This window comes from Solea solea, chromosome 17 (genome assembly GCF_958295425.1).
Source record: "Solea solea chromosome 17, fSolSol10.1, whole genome shotgun sequence".
Lineage (NCBI taxonomy): Eukaryota > Metazoa > Chordata > Actinopteri > Pleuronectiformes > Soleidae > Solea > Solea solea.
In genome coordinates, this window is record NC_081150.1 from 13,743,699 (window position 1) to 13,759,106 (window position 15,408).

Here is a 15,408-nt window from a genome sequence, read left to right on the forward strand (position 1 = left end):
GCAAGGTCAGGTATTTTAGCTTGGTAATAATGGCAATTTTGTCAGTGCGACCGCTCCTAGTTCTTGTGAAGGCTTGAGGGGGGCAGGCTCTGTTTTGATCTTGGCTTTTCTCCACTAATAACAGTATACAGTAGAGCTGGCTGGATGAGCCTGGTTAATCCCTAACCTCTTCTTTCACTTGCTTTTTATAACATTCACAAAAGGAAAGTAGAGCAACTCAACTCAAGGGCCACTTCAGGAACGCCGTGACATGTTGGCATCTTGAGCAGCACGCGATACTTCAAAATCAAACAAGAAATGGGAAAAATGTGACTTGCATGTCACCGACCCAAAACCAAAAGTAGCCACTGTTCTGCGCTTCCCTCAGGTCTTCACTCCATTTCCTCGTGTCCAACTCTCCCACTGATGGGGATTTTCCACCCCTAGGCCCACACTGAAAAGCTGGACGTTTCTCTCTGCCAGCATGTTTGTTTTTAATCGATGTGCATAATGACGTCCATCAGCTAAAGCGAAACCAGACCTCCAAGTTGTGTTTGTTTAGCAAGGCCACAGAAGATCCAGGCCTCCATGGTTCTGGTTATAGCCTCGGCCAAACCAGACAGATTTTTGGGATGCTGTTTTAATACAATCCAAGATTATGGTAGTTTGCTGTTGTCTTTGGTGCCAGATTCAGTCTGTTTGGCCACTCGGAGTTACCGTCCATATATTTTTCATGACATTAAGAAACATCCAGATCTGACGTTAGTCTGACGAAACCCAGACTTTTAAAATTCATGTTAGTCAAATACATTTTCTCAAAGATTAACTATCACACCCAGAAAATTTGATTGGGAGTTGAATTACTTCTGCATGGATATGTTCAGCAAAGTCGGAGTCAGGCTGCCTTGGGTACTGTCCGCCACAGTTTCAACCAACTTCATCCAACTTAAACCCAGAAATAATAGAAGTGCACAGAAGAATAAAACAGCAGCAACCAAAAAGAGACTGATTTTATTCTGTTACTCAGGCTAATAACTAGACGACAAGGTGGCGTATCACCGCCTATCACTTGATTCCCAGCTAGAAGAAGTTGATTCACAGCAGTTTGTCCAGCTTTTACAACATAGTTAAGCTAGCGTTTCTTCCAAAATCCATGACACACACAAAACTTGCTCTCTGAAATATGGAATAACACAATCAACTGTACTTTTATCCAAAATGTATACATGTTAGAGCAAAGGATGGAATAACGACAAGTGATATCTGCACGACAAAAGTTCAAAGACTTCAGAGTCTATAAAGACCCACAGCCACATGTTCTTTATTTTTATTTTTTTTATCAATTCTGCTCTTTCATATGCCAAATAAAATCCATGCCAGCGTTAATTTGACAGTTGCCCTATAAAGGTCAGTGAAAATGAATTTTCATGGGTGGTCCCTGCTCACAACCTCATAGAATGCCTTAAATTCTGCACGTCTTGCACGTCCAACTGGAGTCACATCACTGTTTATGTTACTGCATATTTGCAGAAAGCACTGAAGTAAAAATGATTGCGCCCATAAATAAAGCAGGATTTTTATAAGCTCATGAAACTCAACAGCAGAGATGTACTGCATTTTAAAGGAATGGTTTGACATTTTGGGGGAATATGTTTACTCACTTTACTTGCACATTTGGATGAGAAGATCAACATCCCTCACATGAAATTGGACCCAGGAGACGTTTATCTAAGCTTAGCTTAGCATTAAGACAGGAAAGATGTGCAAAATGCTAGCATAGCTTTGTCCAGAAGCGTCCAAATCTGCCTACCAGATTCGGTTACCTTCTAAATTTCACTTCTTTTGAGTTATGTATGGGACAACTTCTTGTCCAGAACCTCCTGGAGTCAAGAGTCTCTTCTCCTCTGCTTTTTCTTTCCAGTGGCCATTTGTATTAGTCATGCTCTACTTAATGTATGTTCTGTGGACAGGAAAGATACAAATACAATCATTGTTTACCAGCCATTCTTTACTCCTTTCCTCCCCTTCCTCATGGATTCCCTCCCACCTTTATATCCATCGTCTGTCTCTGGCTTATATAATGTTCTTGAAAGGCATTCTGCTTAATGTTTGTGTGACTTTTGGTGTCAAGTGTTGAGCGTAGTCTGTCTTGTGTCAAATCTGCACTCAACCTCCTGTAGCAATGCAGTGTGAAAAAAATACACAACTGCTGCAGATCACATTGCTTTGTCTTACCCTCTGTAAGCCCCGGTCGACCACCCGTCAGAGTCGGAGTTTGTTTGATACCGAAAAGATTTACTGCACTGCTCGAAAAAGGAAATGGCACAGGCTTGGCTGGGAATTGAGAAGACAGATCTTCTCAGTGGTGACAAGGAAAAGGTTTCCTGTTGGTGGAGAGACTGTTTAGTAAACTCTTGACCCAACTTCAGTTCATATAGGATTTGGATCACCATATAGTAACAGTACTCGTTTAGGTGACCAATTCATTCAAGAAGGTTAAATTGATGATAGGTAGCTGCATACTGTGTAGTAGAACAATCGATATTGCATGATGCACCTTTCAGATGATTGTCTGTCCTCATCATAGTCTGGTTTTAGGGCATTTTCAAGCCTGTGCTACCTAGTCAGACTCAAAGTTTGTAATCATGCTGAATGTTGGCCCAACAGGACCTTCTTCTTGTGTTACTCTCTTCCTCCTGCTCTAGACAAATCAATCCAGCCAATTAGATGAGTGAACTACTTTGTTTCTCTTAAAGTTTTAATGGCAAGACTATGGATTATAACAAATGGAGGACTTCTCAGTTTTCCCCCTCCCCCTTTTAGCAGGCATTTGCTTACCCTCTACTACAGTTCTTGGGGCACATTGGAGTCATGTGTTTCCATGCACTCGTATGCAGATTAATTGTGCTTTAAGGAGATACTTGAAGTTGTACCTCCATTAGCTAAATTTCATCATCTAATCCCAGCCGTTGTGTTCCAGACTGCAGGGTCTCGGATGTCCCATCTGCAGGCATTTCAGCCACTGCAGCAGGTGTTTATTTTAAAGTCTGCTGTTACAGTGTCTCTGGAAGCCTTTGCTTTTATCACCCTCCCTCTCAATGCTGGTCTGTTTTGCTCTCAACCCTGAGGATATGCACCTGCATCTGCTGTGGCTCAGGCTGTTTTAAGAGTTGACGGGGGTAGGAGAAGACGGGGACAGGACACAGACTGGATCTGACAGGAAGTACAGAGAGCAAGATAAACAGATAGCCAGCTGTACCCAGCGCCCGTGTAGAGAACAGTATATTCAGTGCTACTGTATGCCAAGAAAACCTAAGTCATAAGAGGTGAAATGAAAGGAAATGTTCTCCAGTCCTTTACTCTCTTGTCCGTCCTCCCTTCCTTTGCTCTCTTGATCACAAGCAGCTGCTCAGGAAAGTCTGTCTGAGTCTATTTTTGAAGCTGGATCTAATAATAACCCCAGAGTAGAGTATTGTCAAAGATCTCCTTTGATGCGACAGATTCAGCCCAATGTGCAGTAGGGTATCAACAAACTTTGGCACCATATGTCCACTGTGGTTGAGTGTCCAAATCAGTTTGGTACTGTACAGTTTGGAACGGTAAAGCCCTCGGTCAGGCTTGCATTTCGACTGAGAACAGTAGGGTGACGTTGTACCGTGCCGGTTTGTCTCAAGAAGACCCCAAGCTTTGTACGAGAATAGATTTCGGGCATTGGAGAAACACTTTTCCATCTTCCAATCAGCTGAATGTTGTGGGTCTAGCTTCAACCGTACCGTACCATGACTCTGGTACTCCAATGGAAGGTTTGGAACCATTCCAAGCCATTAGTCAGTGTATCTAAATCAAAAAAGTAGCTCCCTCCCCGTCTACGTCTATTGTCGTAGTGGCAGACTAAACAAAAGGTGTAAGGTAATATGCATGTGTGTAAGCATTGTGTGTGTAATGTGGTGATATGAGCGACCGGTGACTCATGCCAACCCAGACCTCACCATCGTAATCTCTGCCCAGGTCTGACCAGGTCTGACCACTAATATGACGCAGCAGCCCAACACATGGATAAACATGCCGTTTTTCTGAATACAGTGTGTGATTCACTCTCACTTAGGGCTCATCTAATTACCTGGCAATAACAGGGTGTGGAGGCACCTATATGAGTGACAAGCTCTAAATGAGGCGCGTGGTAACATTTAACCAAAATGAAAAAGTAGGCGCGATGGGAGTGTGATAGCCTGCATCAAATCATAGAGCATGTAATGACACACAGATGCCGAAACGATCTCTGCCATGTCGGTGTATTCTCTGTCATTTAGAACAATGCCTTATAATCTAGTTATTTCTGGTGTGGGGACTGCATGTAACTCTCAGGATATGCCCCGGCTGTATCTATCCTTTGACACTAAGGTTACTTATTTTCTGTCTGTGTTCTCAGTCGTGTTTACTTTGTGCGGTAGGATTTTCCTTTTCGTAAAATAAAGTTACACTGAACTCGGTGAACTCACCAGTTCAGGGATTAGTGTCTGTATCTTGACTGTTGGTTCAGACAGTGTAAAGAATAACACAATTAACTGTAACAAATGACATTAGTGCAGCCTTTGACGTTCACCTGGAGTAAACAGAGAACTACTGGGGCATATTAAATCCACCAGGGAGGTAATATATGCTCTAATGGCACAGCTTGTCTTTTTTCCACTGCTCCTCTCAAATACCTTCTTAAATGATGTTTGCTGACCCATTTAGCAAATCAGTCGCTGACCCTAATGAACACCTGAAGGTTCTCTGTTGTAGGACGTGAGTGAAGCAGAGAACTTGTTTGTTTTCTTGCTTCACTTTTCCCCGGGACTACTGTAGTAAAATATATTCTGAGGCAATACGATAACCATGACCTCATCACATGATGACCCTCAACATTCTCCATCATATGATGATTTTCTTAATGCTTACCATGTGGTGGGAGTACATGTAACTTTGGTTTTGACCACCTGAGACGACGTGAGTTCATGTTATTTGTGTCCTTAGTTCCCCCCTACACATTTCCTACATGCTTCCCACTCTTTATGTACTAGAGTTTGAAATTGGAATGTGACTCAGTAAGTCTGGACAGCAGGTGTGGATGATACAGATTCATTATTTACATTAAATACGTCATCACATGCTTAAAAACACAGTGGACTTCAAATAGCAACTGTTAATGTGTGGATTATCTGCACCAATGTGGTCATTGCTATATGTGCGTGCAGCAGCAGCTGCAGATAAGTAGTGAACGTAGTAAGACAGATGCACTTTATATAGTATGAGTCTGAAAGATGCAGAGAAAGAAGACTCAGTTATGGTTAGTCTTTACGTTGGTGTCCATTTGCTTGTACTGGATATACTAGATTCACAAACAATCGATCTGGAAGGACACATGCTGAGACATGTTTTTTTAATAGTCAAATAGATTAGCTGTGTTAGCTGAATGTTTTTCAACCTTTGTGCATATGTTTTTAATAGCATGTATAAAATAAAGTGGATCAATTTAACCCTTTAATACCTTAAGCCTCAAAATGTCCATCTGGACTTTTGTTTTGCTTATTTTAACCTTAAAAGGGCCCGAAAATGTCCTGTGAGTACGTGCTTTTGTCCAGTTTTCCAGAATAACTTTCAATATCTGGCAGTTATTTACAATTTACTCTATGTTAAAATGGTGTATTAACACAAACACCAGATTTTGAAAACATTTGAACAGTAGAAACCATATTTAAAATAAACTGGCCAAAAAATGGGAACTATGTACAGGCATTTTTCCAACTCTCTCCTCTCAGGTGACAAAGACGCTGGTTCACCGGCTTCCTGCAACAGCACAAGTGACATTACTGTACTACCCACATGTTTAAAGTGCAACGTCTTAGCTTTCAGAAACCGTTGGAATTTTTTCCGATAGCATAAACCGCCGCGTAATTACGGTAATCTGCGATACGCTTGGTGAGGGTTAAAGAAATATATTTATTGGAAACTGCAGGTTGACCAATTTAAAATAACACTATTTGCTATAGAAATAACAATGAGTATAGGCAGAAACATTATTTTATGCACTAATGTTCTTTTATCATTTTTTGGAATGCGTGGATGCCCATATAAAAAGTTTGGGAAATACTAGGTCTTAATTTCTGTACAGAGAGACAGTCCACAGGGAAACAAAATAATTAAATCAAGGTAACATATTACGTACCGGCCGAAACTGAGACTAACAGTGCTCCTTTTTCTTTCCTTTTTTTGTTGTCGTAACATGAGGGCTTTATCACTATTGTGGCACTACTGATTACAGGTCACATCACAGTAGCTTTTGTAGCCACACAACAACTGTGAGCGCACAAAGAATGTGGCCAGCCAACATTCATGCCGACCTCTGTGACTGTCACATAACACAACAAGTGATGGTGTGTTTTGCCACAGAAGAGGTCCCAGTAGATTTGAGTGTTGAGCATCAATTTTATTAACTGTCATGTGAGTGTGAGCAGTTGATGCTAAAGATAGCACAATTGTTTAGATCAGACCTTGGCATGTCACAAGCAGAGCACATGCCGCTGCTTTTTTATTCCCGTGTCTAGACGAGTACCGCCGCTGTCTGCTCTCACTCTGTTCCATGTCAGTGGCAACAAGTGACAATCTCTTCGTCTCTTGACTGTTTTCACAAGATACTGTCATTTGACGACCTCAGCAGCAGCATCAGCAGCATCAGCAGCAGCAGCATCAGCTCCCTCTGACCCAATCCAAACTCTGCGTCCCATTACCTCATGACTCTGATATGAAGGAGTGGGTTGAGGCGGGCGCGCGTGTTGTGATGATTCAGCGCTGGGCACATCCTTGTTGACCCAGCAGGACATCAGATAATGATGAGGCTACGCTGACTGTGACAGTGTGGACCCAGCTCTCCCACATCGAGCCGATAAGATGTGGAAACACAAACATCAGTGCTTCAGTGGGCAGAATCCAGTTAGGAAGTGGGAATAGTTGCACTAAACTTGCATAAAAACATCCCACAGATCTAGTTTAGATATACTGTGTGGCTTTGAGTTAACTAAGATTACTTATTCAGTTACACACATTTGCTGCTGAGAGAAGGTATATGTGTTTGTTTCACGTGAGTTTCGTGACGTTTTTTCCCCTCTTAACGGCAATAGGGACTATTATCCGTGTGCGTGTCTGCGTGGGGTCTGAGAGCAGAGCCCCACCACCGAGCAATCTTCTCAATGGCTGTTACAAACCCTACGCTGTCAACAGAGCGTCTATTTCTGCCTCTATGTTAATGACACCAACTGTGTGTCCGCGCACATGTGTGGTGTGTGAGGAGGGTTTAAATAGCCAAAACAGCTGGGGTTTCAGAGCATAACTGATGCTTGTGGTGAAGTGAGAGTGATTACATTCAGATCACATGCTGTGGCATCGCTCTCTCTTTCTCTGTGTGTGTGTGTGTTTGTGTGCGTGTCACACACCAGGGAGATGTGTGGAGGAAAAAAGAAAAAAAAGTCTATGTTTTGCAGCTGAATGTAGGGCAGGGGGCTCAGTGAGGCAGGAAGAGGGACTAAGCTTTTCCACTCTCAGCTCGAAGTCTGAACGCTTTTAGAGTCAAGTCACCATTAGGCCATGTCTTATAACCCATTCACACCCATTTAATCCTGGGTTTAAACTGTTTTCTTTTTCTCCTGCAGCAAATTACGGCAATGCACCCAGGTTTGTATCCGCTTTAGCATCAATCGGCGTCATTTGGAACGTAAGACGTTGGTGAACATGTCTTCTTTTAGCCACCGATGCACCATTTTTGACACTTTTCACTTTAATTTTTTATTTATTTCATCAGCTGGATCATCTAAAGAATTGATTTAAAGACATGTAAGAGAGTAACCACCGTAACATTGTCACTGAGGGCTATGGTGGTTGTGGTAGTGGTGTTTTTATCTTCTGTGTCTGTGACAAATGAATATTTATCACTTTTTTTTAGTGGTTTCACCCGAATTTGAAAATCCTGGGTACATGTGTTAATCACAGCGACAGTCTTGCTGTATTATATTCAAAAAAAACATTTGCCTGAGTAGACTACAAATTATCTCGCCTCAGCAAACAGACTTTGGAATCAGACTTGTCTGCTGCCAACGAGGGTTTTTCTCGCCTCCACAATCTACACTGAGTGGATAAATTGAGACGACTGTGGAGCATCTGAGCCAAAAGAACAAAGCTTAACTGTTCCTGGATCTCCTCTTTGTCTCCCCCTCTCTCGCTCTCTCTCTCTCCTTGTTTCTTATAAGTTTTGGTGAAGGTTTCCTAGGCTGTGCCTGCTTCTTATTAGTATAGTTACAAGCAGTCGCTGCAGTGAAAGCTCTGGTTTAGCCTTAGATCAGCTCCAGAAGAGTCTCCCGGTGGATTAAAAGCCTCGCCGAGGGACACTTTGATGGCGATGCGTCGCCAACTGGTAACGTTTCCAGATGGAAGTTTATTGTTTGTCTCTAGAAAAGGCAAATTGATGAATTCGTATAACTGATTTCTTCAGTTTGTCCCTAAAATTCTCTCCGGCAATGTCAACCATGTGTTCGATATTTGCCTGTTCCTCCACATGAACATGAAGACGCTTGAAGTAGGCAAACCCAGACGCCATGTTTTTACCAAAATGTGTCTGGTGCATTATCGAGGGAAGTGGATGTAAAATAGGATAGAATTATTGTCATTGCACATTCACACTGTACAATGACATTGGATGTAATCTCTTGAACAGTAGTTTAACCCTTTAACACAGAGTGCATGAAAGCCAAGAAGTTGCACTTTAAACACGTGGTTATTACTGTAATGTCCAATCAGCGTCTTTGTCACCAGAGAGGAGAGAGTTGTAAAAACGCCTGCACATATTCCATGTTTCCATGTTTTCGCCTGTTTTTGGACATTGAGACAAACACATGTTATTTTAAATATATTTTATACTGCTCAAATTTCAAATTTAACACGCAGAATCTGGCGTTTGTGTACAACTACACTGTTTTTCTTCATTTTAAATTGTTAATACACGATTTTAACATGCAGTCAATTGTAAATAACTGCCAGATATTGGAAGTTATTCAGGAAAACTGGGCAAAGGCAGGACATTTTCTGGCCCTTTTATGGTTAAAATAAGCAAGAAAGTCCAGAGTTGTGGCTCTTGGGTTAAAACAGTTTTTAATTGAACTGAACTGTTGGAATAATATGGTAAACTAGTTGCAGTTTTAATTCAATAACATGCTGCGTCACAGTCCCAGTGCATGCGGTAACTTTTCATAAGTTAACCTAATAACGCAGCGGAGTGCAAAATGGAGCCGCAACAGGAAAAGCCCTCAGCTCAGAACGCCGGTCCCTTGATGGGAGTTCACGTTACCAGACCTTAACCCGGTGTGTATACAAGACAAGAAAGAGTGTGTTAACCGTGCCCTCTGACACACACACACACACACACACACACACACTCACTCATTCAGAACCAACACGCGCACGTTACCATTAATGTTCAGGCAGCAGAGGAAAGATAAACATGACTCACAATCCCTTCTCATCAAAACAATACAGCGACTAGTCTGCATGACCAAGAGTTACATTCCAGTGTTTGCATGTAAGGTTGTCAAAAGGACACACACACACACACACACACACACACACACACACACACACAACCATAGCCCAGTCATCTGCTGTCACCTGGACACTGTTAAGAGTGTTAAGATTGGGGGGTTCGGAGGAGAGAAGTAAGGGAGGCAGAAGAGGAACGCAATCTCGACAACTTTACCTCCTCCACTATTCATCTTAACAGTTGCTCTGCAAGAATGTCATTAGCTAAGTGAAAAGTGAAGTGGGTGGACGGGCTTTCGGACGTGAAGTGTGCTGATGTCTGCATGTGCCTGTCAGTGCGGGAAGCAGTGAAATAATAACAATAATAATAAAAAAAAAGAGAAACTTTTAGTGAGTGTAAAGCTGTTTTCACTGAACTCTGGAGAATCTCTGGAGATTTGTCACATTTTTTCCATCACTCAAGTTTTGAACAGATGTTACGTGGCACATTGTTCATTTCTCTTACTAGTAGTCACATCACGTCAAGCACTGCCCGTCTATGATGCCTCCTCCAGCAAAGGAAATGGCAGAATCTGCAGATTAGTTTGTTTCAACGGCCTGGTGCACATCTAGGCTGTATATTTTGGAAGTGAATCATATTTTAAGGTTTGAGTTTGAATCCCCCCCCCCCCCAACTTAAAATGGAAATCCCACTCTAGCTCTAGTTTGGAGGGGCCGTATGAGTGAATACAAATGTCCAGAAGCAGAAGTTGCTCTAGAGATTCTCCTGCCAGCTCCCTAGTGAATGGTGAATATCCAAGTGAGCTCATGTCAGAATGCAGCAGGAGAAATTCTATAGGATCAGCAGCAAGTCAATAGGCCAGTGTCGAGCCTCCTGAATGCCCAAGCTGGCAAGGCTGGCTCCACCCCCTTTGCCTGATCCCTCTGCAGGAGAATGTCACATTGCATCCATTATATGTGGACAACAAACTCTGGAGCATTACCAAAGCCCAAATCTTTCCACCATTACCTGTAGTTTATGTTTGAAAACAACTTAAGTGAGACTTGGTACCTTAGTGTATGTGTGCGTCCAGTGAATGTTGAGTTTCAGACAGCTTTTTATTTTGTTTTTAAATAGGGTATAGTGGGGAAAAAAAAGTGTGCAGAGACAAAGGAAGTGAACTCTTTGACACTTGACGTATAGGCACATACTAGCACATTATATCCCCGTTTCCCCTTTTACATTTCTATATTTCCCTTTCATGCATTTGTCATCTCTGCAGCTTCGTTATCCCCTCTCTATAACACGTGGACTTCCACTAGACTTCTCCGTATACAGCTGCGAATCCAACTCCTGTCACGTCAAGTGTCTGTTACACACTTTATTTACACTGTGTCATAAACACGCAGCAAATCACAACCAGACTTGGGTCGAATTCCTCCTACACTTCTGAACGTCTGCCACACCCCGAAAGAAGTAATGCAGGATAAAAAAAAATATACTTTAGATTAAAGCTGTCTCTTCAAGGGTCAACTTTTCATAAAGACGCAAAGCAGGCCAAGCGTTAAAGAGGTGCCTGAAAATTATACCTGAAACTATTTAGTTCCCTGTGTGCACTCATAAATGCTAAAATATGTTCATATTATTGGCCCAGGTCTGATCTCATCTCAGATTTAGCACGGTTTAATATTTCATTATATCCCTTCTGGCTTAGAGGGCTTTGTCACAACAGTGCTGTGCTCGGCTCAGCACATGCACACACACACACACACACACACATACACTGTGGCTCAGTGAAAACAAAGCAGAGCTCTGCCAGTGTAAACACAGGCCTTTGTTACGGGCACCTTTTCCCGCCTCAAACCTTTCGATCCAGAGGCACAAGCGCTGGGCACGCGGTCCCACAGTGGAGTTATATTGAGATTTCTTTTATTTTTGCGAGGACTCATTTGCGTTTACATTTATGGGAGCGTGTCATTATAATGCAGACGGTGGAGTGTGATTTATGTCCTCGGTTTCTCTCCCTCGCACTCCTTTCTCTCTCTTTTTTTTTACTGGTTTGGTTTTTTATTGCTTGGCTTGCTTAAAGTGTGGTCTGTGGCCATTTGCTTTGAGAGGTTTGAACTTTTTTTTGACAATTATTTTTAGTCGAGCGGCGCAGGGAATTTACTGTACGGCAACAACTGCTGCTAACAAAGGACGGTCATGTGGAAAAAATAATAATAATAAGAAGAAGAGTGTGCATGTATGGAGCAATTGTGTTTGAGCAGATTATGCACATTATTAGTATTATTATATATTATTAGGACTGAAATGATTAATGCTCAACTATTTTGATTATTTGGTTTGAGTGTTTTCTAAAGAATTGAAAAACTGTTTATTTTACAGCTTCTTTAATGTGATTATTCAGTGATGGACATTTTTCAGCATTTTCTGACATTTTATGGACCAAACGATCACTCGATTAATCGAGAAAATAATCGACAGATTAATCAATTATGAAAATAATCTTTAGTTGCGGCCCTAGTATTAGTGTGACCTACTCTTACACTTGAACCATAGCATGACCCTGGCTGTCTTAAAACTGGAGTGGAACCCTTATTAATGTTATTAATTTAATTGAATATATAACGTTAAACCTGTTGAAAAATATCTGATGTGAAAGAGGTCAATTTAGAACATGTTGTATGAGTTCAAGTTGCTGAGATACTTTATAAGACCAACTTTCAGTCTTGTATAAAGTACCTGAAATGGATACTTGAGTAAAAGTACAAGTATCTTACCAGAAGTCACTTTTTATAATAGTACTTAAGTATCAAAAGAAATTTTCTGACGTAAAATGTACTTAAGTTTAAGTAAAAGTGATGAATAAGTACTGAGCCATGGTAGCTCAGTGGTAGAGCGAGTTTCCTTTCAACTGGAAGGTTGTGGGTTCAATTCCTGGCCCTGCTTGTCGATATGTGTCCTTGAGCAAGACACTTAACCCCATGTTGAAGCGTGTGAATGGGAAAAGCTCTATATAAATACGGTAGTATTTTATTTGGTAGTAACGAGTAACAAAGAGAGTTAGGGCAAATGTAGTGGAGGAAAAGTAAAAGTTGCTCGAAATATAAATAACAAAGTAAAGCACAGATACATGAAGTACTTAAGTGTTTTTTTTTTACAACCCTGACAGTCACGTCATTCCAATCCAAATGCCAAAGAACACAGAATTTGACATAAAAACAACAAAGCCGGTGGTGCCCTGAGACTTTCTTTTTTCTGCTCAGTATTGATGCACGTGCAGCTCTCTCTGTATCTCAATGATATGTTCTGAAGCCGGGTACAAAATGTGTGTGTGCGTGTGTGTGTGTGTGTCGCATCACGGTGCCGCTCAGCTGTGACCCTGGGCCACATGTGCAGTCAATTAGGCCCAATCAGAATAAGGCTGTAATCAGGGCGTGGCAGCGTGTGGGGATAGTGGCAGCGTTTATTTAGGTTTTGCCGACCAGACATGAATAAACCCGGGGTTTCAAACACTTGATCTATATTGTTTTTACCTCATCAGGTGACAGATTGGTGCGCTTGGCCACATGAGATGATGTCAGTATTGTAATTATAGAACAAGTATTTCAATGTGAATGTAACCCCAGTTCGATGAGTTGAAGTCATTGACTCGCTTCTGCCATTTTGCTCGTGGCAAATACGAAAGCGGAGACTGGAACGATAAGTTAGTGGAGCCCTTTGAAGTCTGTAAGTTTCAGTGAGGCGGCTTTTCTTTATAGGCAATAAGAAAGCATTAGAAATGTTCCTCTGCCATTTAGTCTTCTCTGTTTAGCTGGGGAACAAAACAACAACCCCATAATATAACAAGTTAGAGAGTACATGCATCAGTTAATGAATCTCTTTAATCCTAACATGTGTGAGTGAATGATTCAACCACCGTTGGCAGCGTCGCAATAAAAATCAAATATGTTGTACTTTGAGCCGCCTTTAATGTTCTTCTGTGTTCAGACCTCAAGAGGAGGTTTCAGAGGTGAGATTTTGAGTTTTATTGGCCCAAGAAAATATGCTTTAGATTGAGCTTTTGTGCAAGTACTGATATCACATCTTTCTTACACCTGCTTTGGCCTTTAATCCTGTTTCAAAAGTCTTTTAACTCTCTCTCTCTACTTTTTGTATTTGTTGTCTTTCTTTTGGTGGAGATCACATTTCTTGACTACAAGCTGAGATATATACATATATATATATATATATATATTTACTTTTGTAAATATTTTTTTGATCGTGACAATGAACATTTTCCATGTCTGAAAACAGTTAAAAAGACAAGTGTATGCACATTATTTTAATTTCAAATACATAAGTACACTGCAGGGCAGGCACATAATTGCAATAAGAGATTGTGTTATTGACTACAGAAAAAACCCTGATCTGTCCACCTGTACATGTAACTGCAACAGTCTCTACTGTCTAAGTTTCCTCATTATTGCTCATAATTGGAAATCTCTTTCTTGTAATGTGTCCAAAACATGAGTTGTACTGTATCCAGTGGAGTGGAGAGGGGAGGGGGTGGAGCTCTGTCAGCTCGGCTCTGCTTCTCCCCGCACTTTGATTGGTTCTTGGACCTCGTCCAAAGTCTGTCTCTGGAAATTTGATCAGCGACTTTAAACAAATGGTCCGTGTTTTTCCTCTTTTTGTTTTTTTGTTTAACCTCAAATCACAAGTCACAATTTCACTATTAGTGTGTATGTGATGTCAGTAAAACCAGGCAGATACATGCTTCCTCACGGGGAATCTGTTTGTCCAATGCAGTAGCAATGCTCGACAGACAGACGGATGGACAAACTGGACACAGGTATGTGTTGAGCTGCAAATCGCCAGCGATCACACACACACACACACACACACACACACACACAGTGACTGGAGCGTAGCCTGGCCTCCAAAACCACATGTGAGCAGGCAGGAATGTGAAGCCCACTGCACTGTGGGTTTGTGTCTGGGGGAACGAGTCTCGGCTCCGTGACTCACAGGACGCTGCGAGGTTGGAGGACGAGGTGGGGGCAGCGGAGGTTTTTCGGGGAAGTAAGAGAGCGAGGTCAGGAGAAGTGTGTGAATCACGGCCGTGACGCAGTCAGTCTCCTTCAGAGCTCCTTCCACTCTGCTGTCGTATTATCCTTACAGAGTTTTAAGTATTTTTACTTTCATTAACTTTAAGACAAAGCTTTAGCGGAAAACAGTTGTATCATTTAATCCATTTCATAATGAGAAGGTCAACAGGTCACTCTAATTTTATAAGGGAAAAGAAAAGTGCAGTCCAATGTCCCCACATGTGATTAATGACCGGATTTGGATTCTAGGCTCAGTCAGCAGAAAAGTAATCTGCAAAAATGTTTATAATCAATATCAAGTTTAACCATGTGCGTACTGAGCACCGGCTTATTATTATTATTATTATTATTATTATTATTATTATTGTTGTTGTTATAATAATAACAACAATAATAATAATAATAATAATGATCAGTGCATTTAGTTTTTTTGTATGCATATATACAGTCACAAACCAATATTTGTCTTTTTACAGTCAAAACGAGCATCTTTGGCTCCAAGAAGTTGTTTTTTTCCACTCTTTTCTTACATGTGTTCGACCTGAATGTGAATTGATTAGCTGAGAAATCAGATGAACTGATTCATTCTGGGGGAACCATGCCATCACCGAGTTTCAGTACCCAACTTTAGTTGCTGTCACAAAATCCACCTTTAAAATAGGACACACAGTATTATTCGCACTCATAATTCCATAATAAACCATTGGCAGCATATAATACTGCCTTTATATTATATTTTTGGTCAGGTTCCAGTGGGGAATAATTCTTTTTTCTTTGTCTCCATCTTTCCCC

At 41.3% G+C, this 15,408-nt stretch overlaps 1 protein-coding gene across 4 annotated transcripts in view; it reads left to right on the forward strand.

Annotated features, from left to right (window-relative positions):
* LOC131443782 (protein eva-1 homolog A) overlaps window positions 1-15,408 on the forward strand; it is a 72,576-nt gene that overhangs the window by 50,364 nt on the left and 6,804 nt on the right. The gene's annotated exons all lie outside the window — the stretch shown is intronic.